This window comes from Triticum dicoccoides, chromosome 5B, assembly GCF_002162155.2.
Source record: "Triticum dicoccoides isolate Atlit2015 ecotype Zavitan chromosome 5B, WEW_v2.0, whole genome shotgun sequence".
Classification (NCBI taxonomy): Eukaryota; Viridiplantae; Streptophyta; class Magnoliopsida; order Poales; family Poaceae; genus Triticum; species Triticum dicoccoides.
Window position 1 is genome coordinate 304,714,645 of NC_041389.1, and position 14,945 is coordinate 304,729,589.

Sequence of the window (14,945 nt, forward strand, 5' to 3'; positions counted from 1 at the left end):
TTGAAGAACTCCTTCCAAAAAGTTTCATCATATTCGCGTACAATTTTCTGAATTTTTTTGGTCACAACAAATTCGTCAATTCCCCAGAATCATTCACTATCATAGTCAGTCTCACCTTGGCCGAGTACTTGGCCACATGCATGAGTAGGCCTCTTGCCGGGATGTCCCATTAAAAAGGTAGGTCCCATATTTGAAATACAAAAATAAGATCAGATAGCGCGAAACTTCATAAGAATGATAGGATGTACTCACAGGGATGTATAGAGGCCATAGCAAGCATTCAAACTACTTAGCACTCTAAGAATTTGACATGCAAGCGCATCTATAGCAGCACCAAGAGTAGCTAATTATTCAAAATATAAACCACTAAAACAAAAACTAATTGGACTCATGGAGGAGTTACATACCAAGCAACAAATCCCCGAAACAGTTTCGGAAACGGAGCTTCGAGCAAAGAGATCGAAATCCGTGGTTTCGGGAGGAAGAACACGAGAGAGAGAGAGAGAGAGAGAGCAATGGTGATTTTTTCTGGAGGAATATGGTGATGTGAGAAGAAGAAGTAAGCGAGGGGGCCCACGTGGGGACCACAACCCACTAGGGCACGCCTGGGGGTCCTGGCGCGCCCAGGTGGGTTGTGCCCACCTAGTGCACCTCCCTCTGATGTTATTTGCAACAGAAGTTCAGAAATATTCAGAAAAAATTGTATTAAATTTTCAGAGCATTCTAAGAACTTTTATTTTTGGGTCATTATTGCATGGAAAACTCAAAAAACAGAAAGAGCATGGCATTTTATTTTATTTAACTAATAAAAACAGAAAACAAAAGGTATGGACAGAAGGTAGTGCTCACTAAATTCATCAACTTCATACCTCTCAAAAATGATCCATTAATAAGGTTGATCAACTCTTATTAACAACCACTTTCGATTAATATGAAACCAAAGAACTTTCGTAAATCACTAAGTTACCTCAACGGGGATATGAGTGCCCCCAACAACAAGCATTTCATATTTCTTGTTAACAGTAGGTAGAGGTAGTTGAAAACTTCCAATGGTGATTGTCGGAGATTTTTCAATAACATTAATAACATTCACTTGGAATTGTTTCTTCAGAAAGTGCACCGTATGCTCACTACCATTGATATGAAAAGTTACCTTGCTTTTATTGCAATCAATAATAGCCCCTGCAGTATTCAAGAAGGATCTACCAAGGATAATCGACATGTTGTCATCCTTAGGCATCTCAAGTATAACAAAGTCAGTCAAAATAGTAACATTAGCAACAACAACAGGCACGTCCTCACAAATACAGCTAGGTATGGCAGTTGATTTGTCAGCCATTTGCAAATATATTTCAGTAGGTGTGAGTTTATTCAAATCAAGTCTTTTATATAAAGAGAAAGGCATAACACTAACACCAGCTCCCAAATCACATAAAGTAGTTTTCACATAGTTTCTTTTAATGGAGCAAGGTATAGTTGGTATTCCCGGATCTCCAAGTTTCTTAGGTACTCCATCTTTAAAAGTATAATTAGCAAGCATAGTGGAGATTTCAGCTTCCTATATTTTTCCCTTATTGGTGATGATGTCTTTCATGTACTTTGCATAAGGAGGCATTTTTAAGATATCAGTCAAGCGAGTGCGCAAAAAGACTTGCCTAATCATTTCAGCAAAGCGTTCAAATTCTTCATCATCTTTCTTTTTAGTTGACTTAGGTGGAAAGGGAATAGGCTTTTGAACCCATGGTTCTCTTTCCTTTCCATGTTTTCTAGCAACAAAGTCTCTTTTATCATATCTTTTTTTTTTGGGTTGTGGATTATCAAGATCGATAGCTGGTTCTATCTCAACATCATTATCTGGTTCTTTGTTATTTGTTTGAGTGTCTTCATGAACCTCATCATTATCTTTTTCATTATTAGAAGGTAAGTGTTCATTACCAGATTGAGTTTCAGCATCGGAGATAGAAATTTCATTATCATTATCAGGATGTGTCTCTATTTCAGGTTCACTAGAGGCACACAAAGTCCTATCGTATTTCTTCTTCTTTTACTTTTTAGAAGAACTAGGTGCATCAGTGTTAATTATTTGGGAGTCTTGTTCAACTCTCTTTGGGTGTCCCTCAGGATAAAGTGGTTCCTGAGTCATTTTACCTCCTCTAGTTGCTACTCTAACAGCAAAGTTGCTTATAATATTGTTCATTTCATCAAGTAACTCTCTTTGAGATTTAGCAACTTGTTCTAATTGAGTTTGAACCATAGAGGCATGCTTTCCTACACCTCTAACATCATTTGAGATTCTAAATAAGAAGTCATAAGCGAGCAATCATATCAGAGTTGTGTTTCAATTGTTTCATAACATTTGCATTGAAGTGATCTTGCTTTCTAATGTAATTATCAAACTCATAAAGGCATTGACTAGGATGTTTATTTCGAGGATCATCACTATCGTTGAACTTCACTAAAGATTTTACCTCTACCACCTTAGGTGGTGGTGGTGCTTCAAGCCCATGTATTTCTTCAATAGGTGGTAAATTTATAATATCCTTGACTTTAATACCTTCTTCCTTCATAGATTTCTTTGCCTCTTGCATATCTTCAGGACTGAGATACAAGATATCCCTCTTCTTCGGAGTGGGTTTAATAGGTGTTTCAGGAGGAGTCCAATCATCATAATTTTTCAATATGTTATTCAATAATTCTTCAGCTTGCCCAATAGGTCGCTCCCTGGAAACACAACCAGCACAACTATCTAGGAAATCCCTAGAAGCATCGGTTAGTCCATTATAGAACATATCAAGTATTTCATTTTTCGTAAGAGGATGATCAGGCAAAGCATTAAGCAATTGGAGAAGCCTCCCCCAAGCTTGTGGGAGACTCTCTTCTTCAATTTTCACAAAGTTAAATATTTCCTACAAGGCAGCTTGTTTCTTATGAGCAGGGAAATATTTTTCAGAGAAGTAATAAATCATATCCTGGGGACTATGCACACAACCAGGAGATAGAGTATTGTACCAAGCTTTAGCATCACCCTATAATGAGAACAAAAATAATTTGAGGATATAGTAATAGCGAATCTTCTCATCATGAGCAAAAAGGGTGGCTATATCATTCAATTTAGTAAGATGTGCCACAACAGTTTCAGTTTCATAACCATGGAAAGGATCAGATTCAACCAAAGTAATTAACTCTGGGTCGACAAAGAATTCGTAATCCTTATCATCAATAAAGATAGGTGAAGTAGAAAACTTAGGATCACATTTCAGTTTATCATTCAGAGTCTTTCTTTATACTCCCTCTGTTCCTTTATCTAAGGTGCATTTTTTCCAGCTCGGTGACCAAGGCAACAATTTTTGGAGCATCTGGGACAATACTACCCCTGGTATTAGTTTAGCGTTGGAAATCAATTAGGTCAGCCTCCACTGATTTGGCCCCTGCATGCAGATATGCTGCCGGCCTTGCATGGCACATGCAATCCCCGTATCCCAAGAAACCAGGGATGCAAATAACTGTGTTGCCTCCTATACAAAAATGAGATCGCGCGGCTAACAGAAAAAGGGAGGGAAGTCACTTGGCGCCAACACAATGAAGATTTTAAAATATGTTTTCGTGTACAAAATGAGACAACTCCCCCTAGTTTTCTTCATTTCCCCCTTCTTCCAGTAGTGGCCAATAGAAAAAATGGTTGATCTAGACTTGCATCCAGCACCTAATTGGGATTCAGTTGAGGAGAACGAAGACATGGCCTGTGATCTTGGATACGACTATGACTGGCTAGCTTCCGATGACTCCGACGATGGTATGTTCTTGTGCAATCTCACCTTTAGCGGGATAATTTTTTCATTGCGGGCTCCATGTAGAAGTTGACGATCAGGCGGACCTCGTTGTACACACACGAGCTGCTTCTGTGGAGCACGAGCGACTTGACGTACGCACGCCGGCGAAAGATGCGGGGCGCGGCAAACGCGCCGGCGGGTGCAGATGCGGGCACGGCCAAGGCGCAGGTGGGCGCGCACGCGGGCACGACCAACGCGCCGGCGGGCGCAGACGCGGGCATAGCCACGGCCAACGCACCGGCGGGCGCGGACGCGCATGAGGCCAACATGCAGACGGACCCGGCCACGCAGTGGATGCAACACAGTCTTCACAGGTACGTATTGTATGTATTCCATACTCCTTGAACCAGATCATGTACTCCGGGGTAGTACTTGACCCATTGTGTCACCATCTCTGCTCAGGTCGATCACCGAGGCGCTGGTGGACGAGGCCACGCAGAGGATGGAATACAGTGCAAGCCGCTGGTGAATCCAGCGGAGAAGTGGTGGCCAGTGTCCTTTTGCATGATTCTTTCGCTCAGAAGTAGGAAGACCTTCTGTCCGGGGGCGATCCGGCTTGGTACCACCAGGGCCTATCTCTTCGACGGCGAACATATTGTTATAGATTCTCGTGCGCACCGTACCGGTGAAGTATTCATCCAGGGAACGGTTGTCATGTTCCCCTGCCATCTCGCGAATATCGCCACCGGTGACCAAGGAGTTGATGCGGTAGGTTCTATGTCCGCACACGACTCAGGCCATGGAGAAGATGATGCTGGTGGATGCGATGGCTCGGAAGTGGATGAAGCTGCCAGTATGCACGCGGGCCTCGGACGTGCTCGTGGTGCACATGATGTCGTGCTTAAACGCGTGCGTGCGGTGATACTTGCTAGTCCTATCGTCAGGCGTGGCCGTGGAGGTGACGATAATGTTGTCGGGGACGCCAATGACGCTCAACGTGGTCGTCGATGCTTGGGCTTGGCTGGTCGCAGCAGAATGCGCCCAGCTCTGACGAAGTGGCAAGACGGCGGTACCGAAGTTGTTCCATCTTCACTAAATGGCAGCATCAATGATGCAACCAACCCTATCGACGTTAACCAAGGTGATTGTACAGAAAGTGTTCCATCTTCAGTAAATGGCAGTGGCAATGATGCAACCAGCCCCGCCGACAATGTTAACCCATGCATCCGCGTGGAGTTAAACAAAGGTGTTGTTCCAGAGAGTGACCCTGGAGTACAAGCTGAAGTAGCTGACACCGGCAGCAACAACGGTTAGTCTTCTCCATGAGTTATTTAAGTTAGTCCTTATCTGATGTCATTGTGAGTAATCTGTTGTACTAAATTCATGTTAATTTCTAGAGAATGTTAGTTAATTTTAGCTGAAAGTAATTCACTTCTTGTTCTGAATATTCTGTAGGCTCAAATGCTAATCAATAAAAGAAGCGAAGATGGTACCCAGACCATCAAAAGCAAGAAATTTATGCCATGCTATTAGAGCGGACAAATCAAGGCGTACTAAACCAAGGGGTGGTTGACGAGGTGGCAGAGCTTTGTCAAATTAATTACCGGACTGTTCAAAACATATGGTCTAGAGGCAAGAAAGTCGGTGGTATTCATGGAGTAGCAAACAAAAGGGTGAAAACTTGTGGCCACAAGAAGATACCGTTTGATTCAGATGCCATAAAAAAGTTTGAATTGAGAAAAAGAACTATGCTCAAAGATCTTGCTAATGAGCTTCAAATGGCGAAGACAACTTTATGGAGAAGGTTGAAGGAGGGCAGACTGAAGCGCCATACAAGTTCAATTAAATCCACTTTGACTGATGACAACAAGGTAGGTCAGATTCGGTTTTGTTTATCCATGTTGGATGAGCTAAGTGTGCGTGAAGAACCCACATTTAGAGGCATGTACAATGTCATGCATATTGATGAGAAGTGGTTCTACCGCACTAAAGGTACTCAGAACTACTACTTGGCACCTGATGAAGAAGAACCCTATTGCGGCACACACAGCAAGGGATTTATCGAGGAAGTGATGTTCTTGGCAACAGTAGCAAGGCCTCGTTATGATGATCATGGTGTCATGACATTTGATGGCAAGATTGGAACTTAGCCGTTCACATATCTGGACTTTGCAAAGACGTGTAGCCCTTACCGAGAGAGGGGGGAGAGGTAACCAAGGTTTTGCCGTCAGTGACAAAGGATGTCAGTAGAGATTATATGGTGAACAAGCTTCTACCTGCCATCAAGGCTTTGTGGCCGACTTCGGAACGCAGACGCATATTATACATTCAGCAAGATAATGCAAAGACCCATATTTCTGTGAATGACAGTGTGTTCTGTGCAATGGCACAAGCGGATGGATGGGATATTAGGCTTACATGTCAGCCGCCGAACTCACCTGATTTGAACATTCTTGACTTAGGGTTCTTTGCGGCACTTCACGCACTTTTTTAGAAGATGTCCCCTGGTAAAATTGTTGATATTGTTGCAAAGGTGCAAAAAGCATATGACACGTACCCGACTGAGAGAAGCAACCGTATTTTTCTTACCCTTCAGTCATGCATGTGCGAGGTACTGAAGCAGAAAGGAGGTAACCGGTACAAGGTCCTGCACATGAGGAAGTCATTTCTGGCGGCACTCGAAATGCTTCCGGACGTAGTACCCTACGATGTTGATGTTGTAATTGCTGCTATTGAAGCCCTTCCAGATGCTTGATGTACTTCTTGTGGCTTGTTATCACTAATAATCTTAGCGAATTCGTTATTTATACAGTCATGAACTTAAACATACTCGTACTATACTTGTAGCCTTATTCATAATCTCAGCGAACTCGTTCTTTGTTTTCTGATGCTTATTACTCCATGCCATCAAGTAATCTTAAAAGAACTTGTTCTTCTTTTTTTGGTGATTTTTATTACTCCATGACTTCGAATTATCTATTGCTTTGAGAGTAGAATGTTGCAAGTAATAGTAACCAACAAAATGAGCTTCATTCATGCCATTATTAAAGTATGATGTCACTTAACAAACTCATGCAATACAAAAAAGACTTTGGGCACATTGAAAGTTTATGAAATCACACTAAATATTTAGTGCTAAGCAGAGAGTAGTTGCATCACTAATTATGTGATCATTTCTTCATCATCTATGGAGCATACGATGTCATCAAGGACTTTAGTATGAAATCCCTATATGATTCCATTCCTGGGGGTACCGAGTCTGGCATTGAATCTGGGGTATAAAATCGTTCCACATGCACTTCACTTGCTCTGGCAGCTTGCAATGTTTCAAATTCTGAATCGATGGTCTCAGCATCGCTATCCATGTCATCATTCTTGATGGCCTTGTCATTTACCACATTGCTCTTATCGTTCTCCTCGCCATATTGGTGCTCCCCTTTATCGACGGCTCCAGTTATTGCGCTAAAAGTTAGAACAAGGCATGTCATACTACATGTACAGATATGATGGATAAGAGCAAACGTATAAGTAGGACTAACCAAAAATCGGTGACGTTATCTGACATGATGGATATTCCGTACATACGGCAAAGGTTAGTGCGCCGAGCATTGCTTGACATGGCATGCTTGAAGAGGCCGATGCAGCGTACGGTTCGGACACCGCGTAGTTCACGACCTCGTTGATGGTGGCGATTCCCGCCTTGGAAGAAGTTACAGACTGGATGCCGAGCACCATGTGTGCGCAATAACCCGGCTTGTTGGACATTGCCATTGTCGGCCGTGTCCGCATCATGCACAATCTGGTCGGCGAGCTTCACGTCGGACAATAGAGGCAACGAGTCCTCGGCGAGAAACCGGCCGTGGTCTTGCACCTCACTAAACAGGCCCAAGGACTCGTCCATTTCTTCCACCTAACTGAACAGTTCCATAGCGGGATCATCCTCTTGGCTAAAAGCATGCAGCAACAAGTTGAACCTATCTTCCTCTAGAGTGAATGGATCCATGGTGGAAGAGAAAGGGTGTCCATTGAGAAGTTTTGTTCGTGTGATGTTTTCTGTTCTCAGGAGAAGGCTTAGATCAGGTAGAGAAAGATGTTCTCTATGCTCTCAAGGAGGAAACACTTAAATAATGGGATTGCATGGGACGGGAGGATATACATTTTCCTAATTAATGATGGGTCCATTTTTTCCCAACAAATGCATCAAGTGCTTGGCTTGATTTTCACATCAGGAGGATAGCTACCATGTATGTGGCGGTGGAGGGGTAAAAGAGAGATTAAGTGAGATTAAAACAAATACACCTTACACTGTGAAATTTTTGTAAAAAAAATGCACCTTAGATAAAGGAACGGAGGGAGTACTTGCATAATAATTTGTCTAGATCATCTATATCCTTACAAGCAAGAATATCTCTAGTTGCCTCCTCACCTATAACATAACCTTCTGGTACTTTTTGCATTTCATATCTAGGAGGGCTAGTTCTAGTAGGTGTTTCAAGATTTTCAGTTTCAAGCTCATCATCAATTTCAACAATATCGTGTTGTCTTACTCTAGCAATTTGTTCATCAAGAAATTCACCTAGTGGCACATCATCATCAAGCAAGGTACTAGCATCATCATGAGTAGCATTCATATCAGAAGTAGCATCATCAATAACTTGCGACATATCAGAATTAATAGCATGTGGTGGTGTTGCAAGTTTACTTATAACAGAAGGTGAATCTAAAGCGGAGCTGGATGGTAGTTACTAACCTCCTCTCGTCTTAGAGGGAAAAATCTTAGTCTTAGCATCCTTCGGATTCTTCATAGTGATAATATGATAATAATCCCAAGTGACTCAACAAATATAGTATGATCCCCGGCAACGGCGCCCGAAAAAGGTCTTGATAACCCACAAGTATATGGGATCGCAACAGCTTTCGAGGGTAGAGTATTCAACCCAAATTTATAGATTCGACACAAGGGGAGCCAAAGAATATTTGCAAGTATTAGCAGCTGAGTTGTCAATTCAACCACACCTGGAGATTAATTATCTGTAGCAAAGTCATCAGTAGCAAAGTGATATGATAGTTTTGATAATAGTAGCAGCAGCAACAGTAACGGTAACAGTGATAGCAGTGATTTTGTAGCAATAACGATAGCAGCAGCAATAGTAGTAACTTAGCAAGACCAATATAAGGTAAATTCATAGGTATTGGATCGGTGATGCGTTGGATGATATTCATCATGAGACAGTCATAACCTAGGGCGATACGGCACTGCTCCAGTTCATAAATATAATGTAGGCATGTATTCCGTAAATAGTCATACGTGCTTATGGAAAGAACTTGCATGACATCTTTTGTCCTACCCTCCCGTGGTAGCGGGGTCCTATTGGAAACTGAGGGATACTAAGGATTTCTTTTAATAGAGAACCGGAACAAAACATTAACACACAGTGAATACATGAACTCCTCAAACTACGGTCATCATCGGAAGTGGTCCCGACTATTGTCACTCCGGGGTTGCCGGATCATAACACATAGTAGGTGACTATAATTTGCAAGATCGGATCTAGAACATGCATATAATGGTGATAACATAAACGGTTTAGATCTGAAATCATGGCCCCCGGGCCCAAAGTGACAAGCATTAAGCATGGCAAAGTCAAAGCAACATCAATCTTAGAACATAGTGGATACTAGGGATCATGCCCTAACAAAACTAACTTGATTACATGATGAATCTCATCCAACTCCTAACCGACCAGTGAGCCTACGAAGGAATTACTTACTCCCGGTGGGGAGCATCATGGAATTGGCAATGGAGAAGGGTTGGTGATGATGAAGATCGAAGATCCCCCTCTCCGGAGCCCCAAACGGACTCCAGATCTGGCGTCCCAATGAAGAACAAGAGACGGCGGCGGCTCCGTCTCATGAAACACGATAATTCTTTCTCCCTGATTTTTTTCTAGAAAAATAGGATTTTATAGCGTTCATTTCAGAGTCTACATGGCCACCAGATGGGGACAACCCACCTGGGCGCGCCTGGAGGAGGTGGCACGCCCTGGTGGGTTGTGCCCTCCCACGTGCCCCCTCCAATGGTTCTTGGCTCCAGAAATTCTCTTTTGTTGTATAAAAAATCCTCGCAAAGTTTCGTTCCATTCCGAGAACTTTTATTTCTGCACAAAAACAACACCATGGTAGTTCTACTAAAAAACAACGTTAGTCCGGCTTAGTTTCATTCAAATCATGCAAATTAGAGTCCAAAACAAGAGGAAAAGCGTTAGAAAAGGTAGACACGATGGATACGTATCAACATACCATCCCCCCACAGCTATTACTTGTTTGATATCTAAGCTCGGCTTCAAGGGGACTGAGCGATCAGTCATCAAAAGTAAATTTTCCAGGATCACCGAACCCGACCAGTCCGCCTCCATGGTCTCTTCAACAATCTCTAATATTCCCAGATTTCTTCATAACTCCATTGCATGTGAACACCCAAGCAGAAGATTTTTAATATCCTCGGCCGCACCATGGCAAATTGGGCATCCGCCATCAGTGCCAACATGTCGATTCACAAGTATCGATTTTAAAGGGATTATTCCATGCAATGACCACCGGCAAAATACAGCAAGTTTATGTGGAATTCTGAGTTTCCAAATCCGCCATCAGCAATGCCCTTCCTGGTTCTAGACGGAACACGGGAAGAGGCAGTGGTGGCTCTGGCAGTAGTGGGAATGCATGAAGCGACCAGACCTCAAACGGTCAAGTCTCTGTGCATCAGTGTCATCCCTGGATCGGTAATGTTGACACGCACAGTACTCGAGGAATTATAAAAGAGTTCAATCACACTTATTACATCGAGTCCTCATAAAGAGTATGATTACACAAAAATATCATGGCTGGAGGCCATCTAAACTAAATAACTACGGAAGCTTCAAAGGTAAATGAGTCCATCAACTCCATCGGCATAGCTGAGTGCAAAACAACGACATATCACACCTTATTTATCGTCTGAGTAGTCTGCAACATGAGACGTTGCAGCCGTGTAGGTCAGCACATTGAATATGCTGGCAGAGTTACACTATAAAGCAATGAAATGCAAGAACTATATCTACATGCAATATTTGGCTGATGGAGGCTATAAGTTCATGATTTTGCATACAGCTAGTTTTTCCGTACAACAAAGGAATATTTATTTAACTATTCCCAAGTTGCCCAATATTTTAGAAGGAAACCCCAACTCAAATCCCAATTAAAAGTATCATCATTAACCCAATAAATTCATTAAGTAAAGTGATGAGATCACATCAATAGATTCAAATACCAGATACTCAAGATGTCCATAACCGGGGACACGGCTAACCATGATTAGTTTATACACTTTGTAGAGGTTTTTGCACTTTTCCCCACAAGACTCGACCGCATCCATGATCGGATGATCGAGACATAGTCTTTCTGAAGCATTAAGTCTCTACTCCAGGCGGACCGGTACACCTACTTTCCCCTACATCTGCTAGTCCACCTCTTCAAGAGCTCACGCAACTTACTCAACTATGCCAGAGCCCATAATGGCTTTTGGCTGCACACGGAAGTTTCTAGCATGAATAATCTTATGATCCCTTTGATCCTGGGTGACATTTCGTAGGAAAAATCACACGTGTACTGCGGGATTTCCTGAAACAGATAACACTGGGTTCCCCAGGTGCCTCAATCAATCCACCCAGATGTATATTAAAGTTGCCACCTTAATGTTATCCATGATTAAATAACTCTCAAACTTCCATGTGTGAATCACGATCCAATCCCCGTCTATGAGCATGGCTAAGCAATAAATAAGCATAACGTATATTCTCGGGGTGATCAAAAGGTATTAGGTTCATACCTCAAGTACTACAACTGAGGGAGTTCCGGACTAGCGGGTGTCCGGATAGCCGAACTATCATCATCGGCCGGACTCCAAGACTATGAAGATACAAGATTGAAGACTTCGTCCCGTGTCCGGATGGGACTTTCCTTGGCGTGGAAGGCAAGCTTGGCGATACGGATATGTAGATTTCCTACCATTGTAACCGACTCTGTATAACCCTAGCCCTCTCCGGTGTCTATATAAACCGGATGGCTTTAGTCCTTAGGACGAACAACAATCATACCATAGGCTAGCTTCTAGGGTTTAGCCTCCTTGATCTCGTGGTAGATCCACTCTTGTAACACACATCATCAATATTAATCAAGCAGGACGTAGGGTTTTACCTCCATCAAGAGGGCCCGAACCTAGGTAAAACATCGTGTCCCTCGTCTCCTGTTACCATCCGCCTAGACGCACAGTTCGGGACCCCCTACCCGAGATCCGCCGGTTTTGACACCGACATTGGTGCTTTCATTGAGAGTTCCTCTGTGTCGTCACCAATAGGCTCGATGGCTTCTTCGACCATCATCAACGACGCAGTCCAGGGTGAGACCTTTCTCCCCGGACAGATTTTCGTATTCGGCGGCTTTGCACTGCGGGCCAATTCGCTTGGCCATCTGGAGCAGATCGAAAGCTATGCCCCTGGCCGTCAGGTCAGGTTTGGAAGTTTGAACTTCACGGCTGACATCCGCGGGGACTTGATCCTCGATGGATTCGAGCCACAGCCGAGCGTGCTGCACTATCACGGCGAGCATGATTTAGCTCTGCAGCCAGACAGTACCCTGGAGGCCGCACTCGAACTCGCTCCGATCTACAATTCGGAGCCGGCTGCGCAGATCTAGGATGGATGGCTAGACACCGCCTCGGGGGCTGCAACCTCTACGGTGATAGAGCCGAACACTGACCTTGTCCCTCATAGAGCTCGTGACTCCGAGGTGACGGACTCCTCGCCGGACTCCGAACCTCCCACGCCCCCTCCGACCGAATCCGATTGGGCGCCGATCATGGAGTTCACAGCAGCGGACATCTTTCAACACTCACCTTTCGGCGACATCTTGAGTTTGCTAAAGTATCTCTCGTTATCAGGAGAGTCCTGGCTGGACTGCGGCCAGGACGGTCGGGATGTGGACGACGAAGAAACTCAAAGCCCACCCACCACCCACTTGGTAGCCGCTGTCGATGATCTAACCGACATGACATGCTAGACTACGACTCCGAAGACATCGACGGTATGGATGACGATGCCGGAGACGAACAAGAACCAGCGCCGACCGGGCAATGGAAAGCCACCTCATCATATGACATATACATGGTGGATATCCCAAAGGATGGGAATGGCGAAGGAACAGAGGAGGATGACCCCTCCAAGAAACAGCCCAAGCGCCGGCGTCAGCGGCGCCGCTCTAAATCCCGCCACAGCAAGAATGAAGATTCCGGCACCGGAGATAATAATACACCGGACAGTGCCGAAGACAATCCACTCCAGCAAGATCCAGCGCAGGAGGATGGAGACGCCAGCCCTCATGAGAGAGCGGCAAAAGAAGAGGTAGAGGATTATATGCCTCCCTCCGGAGACGAAGCAAGCCTCGACGACGATGAATTCGCCGTGCCTGAGGACCCCGTCGAACAAGAGCGTTTTAAACGCAGGCTTATGGCCACGACGAACAGCCTCAAGAAAAAGCAGCAACAGCTTAGAGCTGATCAAGATCTGCTAGCTGACAGATGGACTGAAGTCCTCGCAGCCGAAGAGCATGAGCTCGAACGCCCCTCCAAAAGCTACCCTAAACGCAAGCTGCTCCCCCGACTAGAGGAGGAAGCATACGAACCCGCATCACCAGGAGACAATACGGCTGACCGACCACCCCGTGGTCGCGACAGAGAGGCCTCTAGGCCCTTCAATAGACCCGTACCCCGGCATCGCTCGAAAAGCACAAGGCCACAGGGGAATGCTCCGGACTTGCGAGATATATTGGAGGATAAGGAAAGACAATCAAGATCGATCTATGGATCGCGTGGGCGCCCCACGGTATGTGATGACAACCGTCACGCCGGACAAAGTAAGTCCGGCCGGGCCGAACAAAACAGACAAAGCTCTTTTGAGCTCCGTCGTGATATCGCCCAGTACAGAGGCGCCGCACACCCACTATGCTTCACAGATGAAGTAATGGATCATCAAATCCTCGAAGGGTTTAAACCCGTGAATATCGAATCTTACGTTTGCACAATAGACCCCGCGGTTTGGATCAAAGACTATCTTCTTCACATCCACATGGCCCGCGGTGACGATCTTCACGCCATCAAATATCTCCCCCTCAAGCTTAAAGGACCGGCCTGGCATTGGCTTAACAGCTTGCCAGCAGAGTCAATTGGGAGTTGGGAAGACCTAGAAGCTACATTCCTCGATAACTTCCAAGGCACGTATGTGCGACCACCAGACGCTGATGACCTAAGCCACATAATTCAGCAGCCAGATGAATCGGCCAGACAATTCTGGACACGGTTCTTAACCAAGAAAAACCAAATCGTCGACTGTCCGGATGCGGAGGCCCTCGCAGCCTTCAAGCACAACATCCGCGACGAGTGGCTTGCCCGGCACCTGGGATAGGAAAAGCCGAAATCCATGGCAGCCCTTACATCACTCATGACCCGCTTTTGCACGGGTGAGGACAGCTGGCTAGCACGCAGCAACAACCTCAGCAAAAATTCTAGCAGTCCAGATTTCAAGGACCAGAATGGCAGGTCGCGTCGTAACAAAAGCAAACGCCACATCAACGACGACAATAGTGAGGATACGGCAGTCAATGCCGGATTCAGAGGCTCTAAACCCGGTCAGTGGAAAAAGCCATTCAAAAGAACTGCTCCGGGTCCATCCAATTTGGACCGAATACTCGACCGCTTGTGCCAGATACACGGCACCCCCGAAAAGCCAGCTAACCACACCAATAGGGACTGTTGGGTATTCAAGCAGGCAGGCAAGTTAATTGCCGAAAACAATGACAAGGGGCTGCATAGCGATGACGAGGAAGAGACCCGACCGCCGAACAATAGAGGATAGAAGGGTTTCCCCCCACAAGTGCGGACGGTGAACATGATATACGCAACGCACATACCCAAAAGGGAGCGGAAGCGTGCACTCAGGGATGTATACGCGATGGAGCTAGTCGCCCCGAAGTTCAATCCATGGTCCTCCTGTCCGATCACTTTTGACCGAGGGACCACCCCACCAGCATCCGCCACGGCGGATTCGCCGCATTGGTCTTAGACCCAATCGTCGATGGATTTCACCT